This window comes from Neovison vison, chromosome 4 (genome assembly GCF_020171115.1).
Source record: "Neovison vison isolate M4711 chromosome 4, ASM_NN_V1, whole genome shotgun sequence".
Classification (NCBI taxonomy): domain Eukaryota; kingdom Metazoa; phylum Chordata; class Mammalia; order Carnivora; family Mustelidae; genus Neogale; species Neogale vison.
Window position 1 is genome coordinate 119209562 of NC_058094.1, and position 13430 is coordinate 119222991.

General features: G+C 50.3%; 1 pseudogene; it reads right to left on the reverse strand.

Moving 5' to 3' along the window:
* Positions 1 to 11227: 11227 nt before the first annotated feature.
* LOC122903986 lies at positions 11228 to 11986 on the reverse strand (annotated as a pseudogene).
* Between the last annotated feature and the right edge of the window lie 1444 nt (positions 11987 to 13430).

The following is a 13430-nucleotide window of genomic DNA, read 5'->3' on the forward strand; positions in this document are numbered from 1 at the left end:
TGGGGCGAGATACCCAGGGGGCTGAGTTGAAACAGACTCTCCTGAGGATGGGTCATAATGTGGATTTGTTTCCATAGAGACCTTGGAATGTGCTGGTGGCTCAGGGGCCCTACAGAATTCGCCTGCCTGAAGGGTTTGATACAGCTCCAATAAGAAAGCTCCCCATGTGGAGACGAGACAGGTTCTGCTTGGTGCCTCAGAAAAGCTCAGATGCTCATCTTCAAAACAAGTCCTCTGAGGAGAGACACCTGGAAATGAAAGCTAGGGTTCAGATTAGGGCATAGGGACCTTTCCGTTTCAATCTTCTGGCTTTGGGGTGACTGTCTGAGTGTGTAAGTGGAGATAGTTGCTCAGCTAGTGTCAGAGTGCCCCTCTTAGTCCAGGGTGGCCTACACTATCGGGATGGCCTCGGGGGCCTTGGAGATTTCTTCTTATCTTTAGGGTTGTGGTCAAAGGATTGGGCACAGTTAACTTGGATAGGACAGGCACAGTCCTTCGGTGTGTCTCCATAGGCCCTAGCCTGGAGGGTGTGTTTGTCTGGGCTGTGGACACAGAAGTCTGAAAACACAAACTCGGCTTAGGTGTGGCACAGAGGGTATGACAGCCTGGATCTACAGACTATGAGGGGAGCTCCTCGGCTATTGAAAGAAGGGCGAGTAGGAGGCTGTCCCTCAGGCTTTGTCTCTGGATGTTGCGTCCAGGATAGCCGTGGATTATAGGGTGGCCTCAGCGACTATGGGCGAGTCTCCCTCTCTGGGGATTTAGCCCAGCTCCCGAGAGTTTGGCGTCATTTTGTGGGAAGGGTGGATTCTTGTTGTCTGGCTCAGGTGTCTCTCCAAGAGAGGGATTCCAGAGCAGAGCCCCAGGTACAGGTTACTGGAAAACGTGAACTCTGGTGAGAATTGGGAAGATAGGGGCTTGGCAAGCCCCATATATGGGCTCTTGGTCCAAGCTCTGAGAGGCCTTACTTCGACATGGGGCTCACACTGAGGGTCACAATGCGAGTTCGTGCCCAAGTCGGCACACAAGTTTGGGCGTGGCCTCAGGGGCTATGAAGGTTTATCCTACACTGAAGGTGTGTCTCCATGCCAACAGCAAGCTTTCCAGTCATGGGGAAGGAGGAGTTCTGATTTGTGCTTCAGTTATCCACCTGTGTGGGGGTTTGATATAATGTCTAGGTTCAGAAGTCTGAAAACCCAGGTTGGGAAGAGATGAGAGCCTTGGGCCTTGGGTCCTGTCTGGTTCAATCGGCTTCTCTGGGGACATCTGTCTATGGTCTAAGTGGAGGTAGTTGCTCAGCTTGTGTCAAATCACTGAGGGTCGCAAAGCGTGTTTGTGTCCAAAGTGGCCCTCAACATGGCGAGGTCCTCATGGGCTATGCTGGTTTCTCCTACACTGAACATTGGACAACATGTGGACCAAAGGTTTCTGGGTATAGGGAAGGAGGAATTCTGATTTCTGCATCACGTTCACCACTAGGCAGTGATTGGAGATAAAATCTAGGTTCTGAAGTCCAAAACCAAGGTTGGGAAGACATGATGACTTAAGTCCCTGGCGGGTCCGATGTGCTCATTTTGCGGATAGCTGTCTGGATGTCAGTCTGGACGCCCAGGCTCAGGCTGTGTCAGACAGGGCATTAGTGCCCAAAGTAGACAGTATTATTGGGGAAGAGTCGAGTGGAGTGCAGTTTGATCCTCATTTGGGATTTCTTAGTAGCCCCATAGGGTAACATTTTTCTTTTAGAGGGCAGGCACAATGCTGCATTTTGGTTCTGTAATTCCCAAACTAGAGGACTTGTGGGACAGGAGTGTGAAAACGGAACTCTGAAAACACAAGCTAGGCTTAAGTTTCGGTGTGAGGACACGGAAGGCACACTCTGAAGAGCTGAATGGAGATCTCGGGCTTCTGAAGTCAAGGCGAGGATCAGCCATTGGCTCAGGTTGGGGTTTCTGCCCATGATCCGCCTTCATGAAAATTGGGGGCATCATGTGGCCTGGGAAGTTTTCCCATGATGGGAGTTGTGAAATGCTCCATGCACAAAGATTCCTTCTGTGGGACAGTCGAGACCTGTTGGATGGCTCCAAGACGTCCCATAAGGAATGACGCCAGAGCAGGGTTTTAAGGATGGATGCCTGAAGAGCCTGCCTCGCATTTCAATTGTCTCCTAGAGACTAGCCTGGTTCGATCTGCTGTCTCTGGGGGAGCAACCAAGGGGGTTGAGTTAAAATGGACTCTCCTGAGGATGGGTCATAATGTGGGATTGTGTCCATGGAGACACTGAAATAGGGTGGTGGCTCCGGAGACCTGAAGTTTTCTCCTAATGGGAAGTTTTGATACAGCTCCATAAAGCAAAGTTGCCATGTGGAGATGAGATGTGTTTTGATTGGTACCTCCGGAAACCCCAATATGCTGGTATTGGAATCCAGCCCTCTGAGGAGAGATGCCTGGAAACAAGAGCAATGGATCCGATTAGGGCCTAGATGCTTGTCCGGTTCAATCTTCTTCTCTGGGCATATCTTTCTATGGGTCTGAGTGGAGGTAGTGGCTCAGCTTGTGTAAGATCGCCCCTGTTTGTCCTGGACGTCCTACACTATTGGGATGGCCTCAGGAACATTGGAGGTTTCTCCTAATCTGTAGGGTTGTGTCCAAAGGAATGATCAGAATTCCCTTGGAAAGGCCAGGCACAGTCCTGAGGTGTGGCAACAGGGTCCCCATAACTGAGGGTGTGTGGGCCAGGATATTGGAGACAGAAGCCTGAAAACACAAACTTGGCTTAAGTTTGGGGACATAGGTATGACAGGCCCGATCTACGGACCATGAGGAGAAAATTTCGGGCTATGAACAAAGGGCGAGTGTGAGGCACATTTTCAGGCTTTTGTCTGCAGATTTTGTGTCAGTGGTGGCCGTGGAATGTCAGGCTGGCCTCATTGGCCAGGGACGAGTTTTTCTTTCTGGGGATTTGGCAAGATTCCAAATGTTTGTTGTCATTTTTTGGATGGTAGGAGTCCTTTCTCTATTGTTTTAACCTCATGTGTCCCACCAAAGAGGGAATTCAGAGAAGAGCTTTGAGTAGGGGTGACTAGCCTTCTCAAGATCTGGTTAAGATTGGGGGATTAGGGGCATGGCAAGCCCCATATGCGGGCTCTTGGTCCAGCCCATGAGAGGCTTTACTTGAGGACAGGGCTCACGCTCAGGGTCCCAATGTGTGTTTGTGCCCATCGCAGCCCTCAAGCATGGTCGGGACATCATGGGCCACGCTGGTATCTCCTACAATGAACATTGGACAACATGCCAACCACAAGGTTTCTGGCCATGGGGAAGGAGAAGTTCCCTCCATCACGTTCACCACTTGTCAGTGAGTGGAGATAAGGTCTAGGTTTTGAAGCCTGAAAACAGAGGTTGGGAAGAGATGACAACCTAAGGCCATGGTGGGTCCAATGTGCTTAGTGTGCGGCCAGCTGTCTGGGTGTCGTTTGGAAGGTCCAGGCTCAGGCTGTGTCAGAGAGGGCTTTAGTGCCCAGGCTAGACTGTAGAATTGGGGTACAGTCGAGTGGTATACAGGTTGATCCTCATTTGGTGTTTCTGGGTAACCCCATAGGGCAATGTTTCTCTTCTGGAGGGTAGGCAGAGTGCTGCATTGTGGCTCCAGAATTCCCAACTTGAGTGCTAGTGGGCCAGGAGTTTCAGGGCAGAAATCTGAGAACACAAGTTAGGCTTAGGTTTCCCAGTGGTGGCATGGCAGGCACACTCTGCAATGCTGAATCGAGGTCTCGTGCATTTGAGCTCAGAGCGAGGATCAGACATTGGCTTCGGTTGGAGTTTCTGTCCATGATTTCCCCAACATGAAGGTGGGGGGGCATCAGAAAGCCTTGGATGTTTTCCCACTGTGCGAGTGTGTGATGCTCCAAACCACAAGGATTCCTTCTGCAGGACAGTTGAGACCTGTTGGATGGATCAAAGACATCCCATAAGGAAATTCTCCAGAGCAGGGATCTAACGATGGATGCCTGGGCAACCCAACTCACATTACAGTTGTCTCCTAGTGACAAGGCAGGTTCGATCTGCTGGCGCTGGAGGAACAACTGAGTGAGCTGAATTTAAATGGATTCTCCTGAGGATCGGTCATAATGTGGGTTTCTGTCCATTGAGACCTTAGAATGGGGCAGTGGCTCCGGTGTCCTGAAGAATTCTCCTAACCTGAGGTTTTGAGACAGCTTCAAAGAGCAAGTTTCTCATGGGGAGAGGAGATTTGTTCTGATCGGTGCCTCAGGAACCCCCATGAGCTGGTATTGGAAACCAAGCTTCTGAGGAGAGATGCCTGGAATCCAAAGCAATGGATCCGATTAGGGCCTATGGTCTTTTCCACTTCAATATTCTCCTCTGAGAGCCTCTGTCTATGATTCAGAATGGAGGTCATCACCCAGCTTGTGTCAGATCGCACCTGTTTGTCCCGAGAGGCCAACACTATTAGGCTGGGCTCGGAGACTTTGGAGGTTTCTCCTAATCTGTTGTGTTGTGGCAAATGAAATGGGCAGAATTCACTTGGAGAGGGTTGGCACAGTCCTGAGGTGTGGCCCCAGCTCTCTGGGTGTCGGTCACGAGGTTCAGGCTCAGGCTGTGTCAGAAAGGGCATTAGTGCCCAGGGTAGACTGTGTAATTGGAGTACAGTTGAGTGGCATGCAGATTGATCCTCATTTGGCATTTCTGTGTAGCCCCAGGGGCAACGTTTTTCTTCTGGAGGGCTGGAAGAGTGCTGCATTGTGGCTCCGTTATTCCCAATCTGGAGGGCTTGTGGGCCAGAAGTGTGAGGAAGGAAGTCTGAGAACACAAGCTAGGCTTTGGTTTCGGGGCGAGGGCACCGCAGGCACACTCTGCAGAACTAAATCGAGATCTCATGCTTCTGAAGTCAGGGCGAGGATCAGACGTAGGCTCAGGTTGGAGTTTCTGTTCAGCATGGCCCCTTCATGAAGGCGGGGGTCTTCATGGGGCCATGGAGGCTTTCCCACGATGGGAGTTGTAAGGTGCTCCAATCGGCAAGGATTCCTTTTACAGGATAGTCGAGACCAGTCAGACGGCTCCAGGACGTTCCATACGGAATGACGCCAGAACAGGGTTCTAAGGATGGATGACTGTCAGCCCGCCTCGCATTCCTATTGTCTCCTAGTGATAAGGCAGGTTCGAACTGTTTCCTCTGGGGGAGCAACCGATGGGCCTGTGTTGAAATGGACTCTCCTGAGAATGGGTCATAGTGTGGGTTTGTTTCCATGGAGACCTTGGAATGGGGCGGTGGCTCCAGGGACCTGAAGGTTACCCTAACTGGAGGTTTTGACACAGCTCCAAAAAGCATATTTCCCATGTGTAGACGAGATTTGTTCTGATTGGTACCTCCGAAAAAACCCATATGCTGGTATTGGAAACCAGGCCTCTGAGGAGAGATGCCTGGAAACAAAAGCAATGGATACGATCAGGGCCTACATGCCTGTGCGGTTCAATCTTCTTCTCTGGGAATATCTGTCTATGGGTCTGAGTTGAGGTATTTTCTCAGTTTGGGATAGATCACCCCTGTTTGTCCTGGGTGGCCTACACTATTGGGATGGCCCCGGGGACTTTGGAGGTTTCTCTTAATCTGTAGAGTTGTGGCCAGTGGAGTGGGCAGAATTCCCCTGGAGAGGGCAGGCACAGTCCTGAGGTGTGGCTCCAGGGGTCCCAGTCTGGACGGTGTGTGGGCTAATACTGTGGGGACAGAAGTCTGAAAACCCAAACTGGACTTAGGTTTGTGGACGTATGTATGACAGGCCCGATCTATAGACCGTGAGGAGAATTCTTCAGGCTATGAAGAAAGAGCAAGTGTGAAGCACTTGCCCAGGTTTTTGTCGCTGGATTTTGTGTCAACAGTGGCCGTGGAATGTTGGGATGGCCTCATGGGCCATCGAAGAGTCTTTCTCTCTGTGGATTTGGCCAGATCCCAAGTGTTTGGGGTCATTTGGTGGATGGGAGGAGTCTTTTCAGTATGTTTTTACCTCAGGTGTCTCACCTTAGAAGGATTCCAGAGCAGAGCTCTGAGTAGTGGTGACTAGACCTCTCAAACTCTGGTTAAGATTGGGGGACTAGGGGCATGGCAAGCCCCATATGCATGCTCTTGGTCTTGCCCCTGAGATGCTTTCCTTGAGGACAGGGCTCATGCTGAGGTTCACAATGTGTGTTTGTGCCCATTGCGGCCCTCAAGCATGGGCGGGGCCTCATGGGCCATGCTGGATTCTCCTACACTGAATTTTGGACAACATGTCAACCACAAGGTTTCTTGCCTTGGGGAAGGAAGAGTTATTATTTCTGCATCACATTCACCCCTGGGTAGTGAGTGGAGATAAGTTCTAAGTTCTGAAGCCTGAAAACCGAGTTTGGGAAGAGATGACGACCTAAGGCCATGGTGGGTCCGATGTGCTCAGTGTACAGCCAGCTGTCTGGGTGTGGGTCGGGAGTTCTGGGCTTGGGCTGTGTCAGACAGGGCTTTAGTGCCCAGGCTAGATGGTATAATTGGGGTACAGTCAAGTGGTAGGCAGGTTGATCCTCAGTTGCCGTTTCTCGGTAAACTCATAGGGCAACATTTTTCTTCTGGAGGGCAGGCAGAGTGCTGAATTGTGTCTCCAGAATTCACAACTGGAGGGCATATGGGCCAGAAGTGTGAGGACGGAAGTCTGAGAACACAAGCTAGGCTTAGGTTTTGTTCTCAGACTTAGGTTTTGGGGCGAGGGCACGGCAGGCACACTCTGCAGAGCTGAATTGAGATCTCGTGCATCTGAAGTCACGGCGAGCATCAGACGTTGGCTCAGGTTGGAGTTTCTATCCATTATGGCCCATTCATGAAGGGGGGGGTGGGCATCACGAGGCCATGGGGGTTTTCCCATGATGAGAGTTGTGAGATGCTCCAGAAATCAAGGATTCCTTCTGTGGGACAGTCGAGACCTGTTGGATGGCTCTGGGACATCCCATATAAAACGACTGGGGAGCAGGGTTCTAAGGACGGATGCCTGGGCAGCCCGTTCGCATTCCAATTGTCTCCTAGTGACGAGGCAGGTTCGATCTGCTGGCTCTGGGGGAGCAACTGAGGGGACTGAGTTGAAATGGACTCTCCTGCAGATGGGTAATAATGTTGGTTTGTGTCCATGAAGATCTTGGAATGGTGTGGTAGCACCGGGACCCTGAAAATTGCTCTAATCAGAACTTTTGATACAGCTCCAAAGAGCAAGTTTCCCATGTGGTCACGAGATTTGTTCTGACTGGTGCCTCAGGAAACCCCCATATGGTGGTATTGGAAACCAGACCTCTGGGGAGAGATGCCTAGAAAACAAAGCAATGGATCCAATTAGGCCCTAGAGGCCTATCCGGTTAATGTTCTTCTCTGGGAACATCTGTCTCCGGGTTTGAGTGGAGGTAGTTGCTCAGCTGGTGGCAGATTGCCCCTGTTTGTCCTGTGGTGCCTACACTATTGGGATGGCCACGGGGACTTTGGAGGTTTCTCCTAACCTGTAGGGTTATGGTCAATTGAATGGGCAGAGTTCTCTTGGAGAGGGCAGGCACAGTTCTGATGTGTGGCTCCAGTGGCCCAAGAATGGAGGGTTTTTAGGCCAGGGCTTTGGGGACATAAGCCTGAAAACAGGAACTCAGCTTAGGTTTGGGGATGAAGGTATGGCCGTCCTGAAATACAGACCGTGTGGAGAACTCTTAGGGATATGAAGAAAGGGCGAGTGTTAGGCACTTGATCAGGCTTTTGTCTCTGGATTTAGTGTCAATGATAGCCGTGGAATGTCGGGGTGGCCTCATGGGCCATGAACAAGTCTCCCTCTCTGGGGATTTGGCTCAATCCCAAGAGATTAGGGGTCATTCTGTGGATGGGAGGAATTCATTCATTCTTTCTTTCTTTCTTTCTTTCTTTCTTTCTCTTTCTTAACCTACGGTGTCTGAGAATGCAAGTCTGAGAACACAAGCTAGGCTTAGGTTTCAGGGCGAGGGCACGCAGGCACACTCTGCAGAGCTGAATAGAGAGCTGGAGCATCTGAACTCAGGGAGAGAATCAGACTTTCGCTCAGGTTGGAGTTTCTGTCCATGATGGCCCCTTCATGAAGGGGGAGGATCTCAAGAGGCCATGGAGGTTTTCCCACGATGGGAGTTTTGAGATGCTCCAAAACGCAAGGAATCCTTCTTCGGGACAGTTGTGACCTGTTGTATGTCTCCAGGATGTCCCATAGGAAACGACTGCAGAGCAGGGATCTAAGGATGGATGTGTGGTGTTCCCACTTCGCATTCCAATTGTCTCCTAGAGACAAGACAGGTTTGATCTGCTGGCGCTGGGGGAGCAACCAATGGGGCTGAGTTGAAATGGACTCTCCTGAGGATGGGTCATAATGTGGGTTTGTGTCCATGGAGACCATGGAATGGGGCGGTGGCCCTGGGGCACTGAAGTATTGTGAAGCAGAGCTCTGCCGCCTGGATGTCTGGAAAGCACAACTCCATTGACCTTTGCAGCTGAGGCACATGGCAGGTTTTTTCCGGTGGCTCTGGGGCGAAGTATCAAGGCCTTGAGTCGACATGGAGTCCCATGAAGATGGGTCACAGGGCTAGTTTGTTACCAGGGAGATCATAGAATGTGCTGGTTGCTAGGCGGCCATGCAGAACTCATCTATCCTGAGGGTTTGACACAGGTCCAAGAGCACGGATTCCTTCTGGGGCCATGAGATGTTCTGTTCTGTGGCTCAGGGACCACATTGTTGTATCATAACTTGGTATTCCAGAACAGGCCTTTGAGTACAGATACCTGAAAATATAATCTAGTCTTCCAATGAAGTCCCCGGGGCATGTCAGGTTCCATCTTCTGACTCAAGACCATTTCTTGGGTGTCTGCCTGGATGGAGTTGATCAGAGTGTTTCAGACTGCGCACTTGAGTCCAGAGCTGCCTCCAATACTGGGCTGGGCTCAGGGGCCTTCCAGGTTTCTTCTACTCTAGAGGTTGGGGCAACAGTGATGGGCACAGTTCCTTGAGGATGGCAGGCACAATCTTGTAGTGTGGCTCCAGATACCACAACTTGGAGGGCATGTGAGCAATGGTTTTGAGAGGGAAGTCTACAAACACAAACTCGGGTTAGGGTTAGTGGTGAGGTGATCGCAGGCCCAATGCATAGACCTGGAAGGCAGCTCATCAGGAACTGTAAATCGGATGACTCAAAGGTGGTAGCACTGGCTTTTGTATCTGGGTTGTGTGCCCAGGATGGCCTCGGAATGCAGGGTTCCCTCATGGGTCCATGGCAGATTTTTCCTCTCTAAGTTTCCTGGCGGCTTCCAATAGTTTGTTGGCTTTCTCGTGGAATGGAAGAGTGCTGTTTTCTATCTTAGGGGTGCCCCAAAATAGGGATTCCAGAGATGGGCTCTGAGTCTGGGCCCCTGGAAAATCCCACCAAGTGTTGGGATTTGGGTCTAGGGGCATAATAGGCCTGCAATGCAGGATCCTGAAGGTGCAAGTGAGAGAGTTTACTTGAAAGCATGCTCAGGCTGAGGGTCACAATGCCTGCTTGTGCCCAGATCCACCCACAGGAATGGGCATGGTCTTATTGGCCATGCAGCTGGCTCCCACTCTGAGGATTGGACATCCATCCCAGCAGCCAGGAGTCCTGCCATGGGGAAGGAGGATTTCTCTATTGTGCTTCAGGTTCCCCCATTGACTGAGATTTCAGCAAAGGTCTGGACAGATGCCTGAATACCAAGGATTTGTAGAGTTGATGGCCCTGGGCCATGGCCGGTCTCACATGCTGGATATGGCCCCACCCTCTGGGTGGCTGACATGAGGTCAAGGCTCGGGCTCTGTCAGACACAGCACTACTGACCACAGCAGCCTATAAATCGGGGTTCCCTCGAGGGCCAAGTAGATTGAGTCTCATGTGGAGTTTCTGGGTAGACTCACCAGGCCCTTCTTTCTATGGGGAAGGCAGAATGCTGCGTTGTGGCTCCAGAATTCCCTAGTAAGAAGGCTTGCAGACCAGTAGGGTGAGGATGGAATTGTAAACCCAAGCTACGGTTACATTCAGTGCCAAGCGAAAGGCAGTTCCAGTGTGCAGTAGCTGATTTGAATATCCACAACCTGGAAAGTACGGATGTCAGATGTTTGCTCACGCTGGAGTTTGTGTCTATGATGACCGACAAATCAAGGAGTAGCATCAAGATGCCATGGAGGATTTCCCACGCTGGGGCTTGTGAGATGCTCCAAAGAGTAAGGTTTCCTTCTACCGGGCAGGAGGAGTCTGCTTTGTTTGCTCCAGTGTTCTCCATTTGGAAAGTTTGGGTATCAGAGCACTACCACATGGGTGCCTGAAAAGCACACCTCTATTGAGCATTGCATCTGAGGAACATGGCAGGTTCATTCTGCTGGCTCTGGGGCGAAGTATAAAGGCCTTGAGTTGACATGGAATCTCATGAAGATGGGTCACAGTGCTGGTTTGTTACCAGGGAGATCATAAAATGTGCTGGATTATAAGGGGCCATACAGGTTTCATCTAGCCTGGGGGTCTGACACAGGTCCAACAGCACGGCTTCATTCTGGAGCCAGGAGATGTTCTACTGTGTGGTTCAGGGACCACATGTTGTATCATAAGTTGGTATTCCAGAACAGGCCTCTGAGGACAGATACCTGAACACCGAATGAAGGGTTCCAATGAAGTCCTAGGGGCACGTCAGGTTCAATCTTATGACACAGGTCCATTGACTTGGGTGTCTGCCTGGATTCAGTTGATCAGGGTGTTTCAGAATGCGCATTTGCATCCAGAGTGGCCTCCAATATAGTGGTGGGATCAAGGGCCTTGCAGGTTTCTCCTAAATCCAGAGGATTTGGGCAAGCGTGACAGGTACAGTTTCCTTGAGGATGGCAGGCACAGTCTTGTAGTGCGGCTCCAGATACCACAACCTAGAGGGCATGTGAGCCATGGTTTTGGCAGGGAAGTCTGCAAACACAAATATGAGTAGGGTTAGTGGCAAGGTGATTTCAGGCCCAATGCATAGACCTAGAGCGCAGCTCCTCGGGAACTGTAAATCAGATGACTCAAAGGCGATAGCACAGGCTTTTGTATCTGGATTGTGTGTCCAGGATGGCCTCCGAATGCAGGTGTGGTCTCTTGGGTCCATGGCAGATTTTTCCTCTCTGCAGACTTTTTTTTTTTTTTTTCCGCTATTTGAAATCCAAGATGGGTTTTAATGTATTGGCCGAGAAAAATAAACTGCAAAGTTCTGTGAGGACTTCTAAAAATTTACAAGAATAACAGATGGGCAGTTCTAATCATTCTCGGATGTTATCTTCCTCCCCTTTTTAAAAACGACAACATATACAGTCCCACAAAATACAATATAAGCTTTTTTTTTTTTTTTTTTTTTTTTTTTTTTTTAATCTTGACTGCCAGAGATGCTCCTTTGTGATGTCTTCTGGTAAACAAATGGTTGGGCAAAACCCACAGCTAGTCTTCATTTCTTCAGGGGCTGGTAAACAGAGGCATTGGGATCGAGTCCAGAGGGGCTGGTCTCCACAAATTTGGAAGAGTAGTGGGGTGAAACGGGGCGCAGGTGGCTCGTGGCGGCACTGTACGTTATGCTGGGCATGACGGCCATGACTTCAGCTATCTTCTGTTTAAGATCCTTAATTTCCTGGTCTTTCTGAAAAATTTGTCCTTGCGCGAGCTTGAGCTGTCGATTCACATCCCCCAGTGCAGAGAACAGGTCCAGCTTGATTCTCGTCTCTGCACTCAGACTGTTCTCCAGGTGTTGTGTTTTATCTTGCATGGCCAAGAGGGCTGACATTAACACCTCAGTATCCTTCTAATTTTCCCTATATTTCTGAAGCTCCTGAACTTTCAGTTCTAGTTCTCTGATCTGGTCTTCTTTCACCTTCATGTCCATCGTGAGCTTCTTGCCCTCTGCTTCTAATTTTCTGATCCGATTCCGTAAGGTTTTGGTGCACTTCCCCCTAGATGCGGCAGCAAATGCAATGGCCCAGGCAGCAGTAGCTTCAAGGAAACTTTGGCCATCAGAGTTGTCAAAATCCTCCAGATTAGGAGAAACCTGCAAGGCCTCTGAGTCCACCCCAATATTGTCTGCTGCACTGGATGCAAATATGCATTCTTTAACACCCTGATTGCCTACATCAAGGCAACATCCAAGTCAATGGTCCTGAGTCTGAAGATTGAACCTGACACGCCCCTAGTACCTCATTGGAACTCCAATTAGGTTGTCAGGCATCTGTCCTCGGAGTCCTGTTCTAGAATACCAACTTATGACACAATATGTGGTCCCTGAGCCACACAACAGAACATCTCCTGTCTCCAGAAGGAAACCGTGTACTTTGACCTTTGCCAAACCCTCAGGGTAGGAGAAACCTGCACATTACCTTAGTGACCAGCACATTCTAAGAACTCCCTGGTAACCAACCAGCACTGTGGTCCATCTGCAAGAGATTCCATGTCAACTCAAGGCATTGGTACTTCTCTTTAGAGCCTTCAGAACGATCCTGCCTTTTTCCTCAGCTGCAATGGTCTATAGAGGTGTGTTTTCCAGGCATCTCTGAGGGAGAGCTCTGCCACCCAAACGTTCCACATGATGGACCCTGAAGCAAACCAAACAGGCTCCACCTGTCCAGTGGAAGGAAACCTTGCTGTTTGGAGCATTTCACAAGCATCAGCATGGGAAATCCTCCAATGTCCTCTTAACGCCACCCCTCCATTGGTCGGTCATCATAGACACAAACTCCAGTGTAAGCAAACATCTGACATCGGCCCTTACTAAGGTGCTGGACATCTTGAATAAGCCACGGCACAATGGAACTACATACCGCTTGACACTGAATTGAATTGTAGATTGTGTTTACAGTTCCATCCTCACCCTACTGGTCCCCAAGCCCTCCGGACAGGGAACTCTGGAGCCACAATGCAGCATTCTCCCTTCCTTATAGAAAGAAGAAGATCCTGTTGAGTAGGGCCTGAAACCCCACATGAGGATCATTCTGCTTGGCCCTCAAGGGAACCCAATTTATAGGCTTCCCTGGCCACTAGTGCTGTGTCTGACAGAGTCTGATCCTGACCTCGTGTCAGCCACACAGAGTTTGGGCCCCATATCTAGCATGTGGGATGGGCCATGACCCAAGTCCGGCATCTCTACGCATCATTGCTATTCAGGCACCTGTCCCCAGACCTTTGATGGAATCCCTCCCAGTGGAGGAAACTGAACCCAATAGAGACCTCCTTCCATGGCAGGAAACCTGGCTACTTGGATGGGTGTCCAACCCTCAACGTTGGAGCCAGCTCATTGGCCAATGAGACCACACCCACTCCTGAGGGCCGCCCTGGGCACAAACAGGCATTGTGACCTTCAGACTGAGCATGCTCTCAAACAGGCCTTCTCA